This window comes from Amphibalanus amphitrite, unplaced genomic scaffold (genome assembly GCF_019059575.1).
Source record: "Amphibalanus amphitrite isolate SeventyFive unplaced genomic scaffold, NRLGWU_Aamphi_draft 000566F_arrow, whole genome shotgun sequence".
Lineage (NCBI taxonomy): Eukaryota > Metazoa > Arthropoda > Thecostraca > Balanomorpha > Balanidae > Amphibalanus > Amphibalanus amphitrite.
Genome location: NW_024882060.1, coordinates 15,560 through 20,228, shown reverse-complemented (window position 1 = coordinate 20,228; position 4,669 = coordinate 15,560).

Here is a 4,669-nt window from a genome sequence, read left to right as displayed (position 1 = left end):
GTTATGTTATGGGCCTGTGCCGTGTCATCGTACTTTGTCTATTACTAGTACTTTGTCTATATTGAGCGCGACGTTTTGAACGAGGGATAGTGAACTCTCCGAATTCTTATGAACGGTGGCTTATTCCATTTTTGCTTACGGTAGTAATACAAAACTCGTGATGAACTCCAATTTCTATCGTGTTGGACCATTAATCTTTCTTATGGTTGATTTCTCCCGATCTGTGTGCGTTGGGGGCGCGATGGATGCTCGCTCGATCTCCGACTCCGCCTTCCGTCGTGCGCCAGCCAGAAAAAGGGCACATCCAATAGAAGTGAGGACACTGCCTGATTTTCACCGACCTGAAGCCAATTTTTGCGAGGTACGCTCGAGGTTCGTCAGGCACTCATCTCAGTTTTCATCAATCTATGTTTGTTTGTTTGTTTGTTTGTTTGTTGGGTTAGGCCCTTTCGGTATAAAGAGACCATTTCAGAGCCGGAAGGATGATTGGAATCAGGGGGAGACATTGGTCTGGGCAGGCACCCTAGTGAGTCACCGGGGCTGAACCCGTCCAGAGGACAGGCCACCCAGCCCCAAGGTACTCACTGCACCCGGCTACGGGGTGCGTTCCCTCGGGAGCAGCGGCCAGCGCCCAGCGGTGCCGCTCCAAGGGAGCAGCCCGCATGAGATAAGTTGCCTGTCCAGCCCGGAGGGGGTTGCGGCGTGGAGGAGGATTTCAGTATCCTGAGGATAGAAGCACGGAACGGGGTGATCAATCTATTTTGTTTGTTTTGTTGGGTTAGGCCCTTTCGGTCTGACAAGACCATTGCAGAGCCGGAAGGATGATAGGAATTAGGGGGAGACATTGGTATGGGCAGGCACCCTAGTGAGTCGCCGGGGCTGAGCCCGTCCAGAGGACAGGCCACCCAGCCCCAAGGCACTCACTGCACCCGGCTACGGGGTGCGCTCCCTCGGGAGCAGCGATGCCGCTCCAAGGGAGCAGCCCGCATGAGATAAAGTTGCCTGCCCAGCCCGGAAGGGGTTGTGGCGTGGAGGAGAAGGACTTCAGTAATCAGTATCCTGAGGATAGAAGCACGGACAGGTGATCAATCTATTGATACTCATCCGTGGTGGCCGAGCCCGCTACGAAGTTTGGTGCACAGGTTCGGAGCCTTGTGAAAGCGACTTTCTCACCACCGGCCCATCCATCTTACGGGCTCGCGATTCTATAAGACTGAAAGAAGTCGCAGCTAGTAGCTTTCCATATCTAATTTCAGAGGGAGCCGTATTTAATCCACCTATACATCGTCTCGTTCGATGAAGAGGAAGCTGGTCCGTGGGTCTGCGGTTTGCGACAGCCTCTGCCATCTGGCGGTGATGAGAGTAACTAGTAGTCCGGAGGGCTGTTCACGGGCCCTGTGTGCGGTCGGACCGCACACAGCCTCGAAGCTCCGCCCACTTCGTCTCTACGTCAGCCTTCCGTCACCGCACACAGCGATCGCTGTGGCCGGTCGGGACTGGCCACAGCGGACCGTCCACCGCACGCAGCCGTGACGTCAGAGCCGCCTACCCATCCCCTACCCCCACGCCTGCTGGACGCACCGCACACAGCGCACGCAGCAGTGTGCGGTGCCCGTGAACACCCCTCGGGTCCGCGGCTTGACCGGAAAGGAACCGTTTCCGTGGAGGAAACAGAAACAGAAACTGCAGAGCGCGAGAGCGGGCCCGTGCGCGGTGTGTCATCAAAGCCTGTCGCTGTGAAAGTGGGAGGCGTGGCTTACTTTGTTTATACAGTGGCAGGGTTGTAAGTAATCGAGATTGCATTGATTGCGATTTGATTCGAACTCGAGTCGTGTTTTGTTCTTTCTATTTACTTGTATACCTTTTATCGTCTTGGGATTACAATTCGATGTCATGTATTGCTGTTGGCGCTGTGGTGTGGATTGGGATCGAAAACTGATGGAACAGGCTTTTTATTGAAAATATCCTTGTAACATTTGACTTGTGTGCTCTTATAAAAAATAATTGTTTTGAACTGCTTTAGTGGGTAGTCTAGCACCATTCCTGTGAATCAGTAGGTTGAGGTGTGGATATTTTGCTGGAAAGCTAACCATGATGTGTGTTACAAACCATTGGGCTATTAAATTGAATATTGTTTGGTAAAATGATATTTATTCCGAAGCTTTAGATTTTTGGCACTATTAATAATTTACTTTCTCAGGTGATCAAGCTATTAGGGTGTGGCTAGATTCAACGTTTCCTGCTTTTCGTTCCAAAGATCCGTGAGCAGCATGAGCAGTGAGTGAGTATTAGAGAAGTTGCCAGCTGCATTTATTCTTAGTCCAAAGTCATCCATGAGATTTGCCAACCACACTAAATATGTTTTTTTTTGTTTGGGCCTGTCCAACTGGCAGATATGCCAATTAGGAGAGAGCACAGCTGCTTCTCCTCGTCCTAACCCTACCCCCAGGCTGCGGCTGAACTGGGAGCCTACCCCACACCTGGTGACACAGCCAGGGACAATGCCTGTGGAACGGGCAGAATCAGGAATTGAACCCGAAACCCGTCACTGCACGGCGCACGCACCGCGGGATGACACCTTAACCGACTGTGCTACCGGGCCGCATAATTGTGAAAAATATCACCCACCTTAATCAGATATCTTCTTGCACATCAATAGTTATTTTTTCATGTGGTTTCTAAAGTTTACTGCAAACTTTAAAGGAAAAATAGCCTGATTTGAAAGTAGAATTGAAAGTTGAAATAGTCTCAGTTCAGTTGTACTGAACTGGTTTGCTCTAATTGTCATTTTTAATTGGATTCTTGATTTTTTTTAGAGGTTTTTATATAACACCTACTGATGTTTTAAGTGTTTATTCAGCATTCACTTCTGCCCTAAAGTGCTCATGTCATTTCTCTACTGAGTGTATCTAAAACAAATTGAACAGAGGTAGGAGGGAAACCTTATCCATATGGCTTGGCAGAGGCTGTTGCCGTACTATTGCTGCTATTGCATTGCAGCCTGAATTGCAGCACTATGCTGTTATCACCTCACCATGCATCAGTGTTCTAAAATTGGATATTGGTTGGGTGTACCGATGAAGAAAAAAAATCTTAGGATGAAAAAAAAAGAAAGTAAATAACTGCAGTATTTTTGCAAAATGGTTTAATGCCAATTTTTATGCTAACTGATAAACCAGGATTTCATGTCAGGATCTTGACAGGGTGTGGAACAAAAGGATGTGGGTGCATCAACTGTCAAGTGACAAGTGAACTGGCTGTTGGGAATACATGAAACTCTTTTCAGAGATGAAGTAAAGTTGGTCATTCATATTTTAGAGATGAAAATATTTTCCCCATTAGGTGTGATTTGCCACCAAAAAGGCTGAAAAATGAAACACTGCCATGCATGGCTTATGTCCATGCATTGCATAGAATATAGATACAGAAATCAAAATTATCAAGTGTCAACAATGATGTTCTTATTTTTGTGAAGTTTTCTCTTTATTTTAAATCTTGCAAATAGAAGTTGTGAGGATTGTGTTATTTTGGTGCTCACTGCTCATGGTTGAGGTTCATAAAAAGCTTGGGATTATGATTGTAGTGTGCTCTTTAGTATTTCCCTCACCACTTTCCTCCAGCACAGCAGTGTAATTGGTAGTATGTGAGTGAGATTACCGTAATCTTGAGATTACCAGCTAATGAATAATGCCTGCACTACCAGCTTGGCTGTGCTAGTTTAACTTGTCGTAGCTGATGACCTATACAGCAATGTAGCAGTTATAGTTACCTATACCTAGCTTTTATCATAAATTACCTATTTAGAAAAGGTATTACAAATAAACATATGAATTGATAGCTCTCTCTTAGTGCTGTGTCACTAATTTGTCCTCAGTGTTGACCTGTGGTCATTTGCCATCCATATTGCAAACCATAAAAATTGCCATTTTTTGAAGACATATTTTTGTAGACATGCTTTTTTTGTAATGGCTTGATAAAAATGTTCAATCACATTTTGTTTAGTATCAGGGTACCTATTTCTCTTGTTGAGATGTGTCAGTTTAACTATTCAGCTGCAGTTGCATCTGCTTCATCTCAGCACCTGCAGTTCAGCTACACTACCATCGACTCATAAAGGAGAGGTTGCAAAATAGACCTGAACTTTGGTTAGGTCAGGACCTTGGGATGTATATGGCCAAGATTCCTGTTAATCTTATTGATGGGTGGATATTTTCAAAACAATTTCAGTGTCAGTGTAGTTATAGGGCAATTAACCCTCGCCCACAGTTTTTTTTTCGCGAAAGCTCCGAACACGCCGGCGGTAGAGAGCTGAAACTGGGCGTACCTCACCTTAGATTCAAGCCGGATCTTGTGACACCAACTGCATTTTCAGGTCAGGTCAGGTCACTGACCCATGGCGTCATAACTGAACCTCTGCACAGTCCCCAGGTGTCGCAAATTCGCAACGCCCTCAGTGCCAGAGGAATTTTCACAGGGAGATGAAACTTACAGGACGTAGTATCCTCCAGAGGTCTCACAACTTTAATATCTATGATTTTTCCTGAAGGTCACATGAGGTCTTGTCTGTCATGTGACCTCACCATTATGTGACCTCACTAGTCACTATTAGTATTATGAGTCCTGGGGAAAAATGAAAACTGCTATTTTGGCGCTGGGAACGATCTCAAAC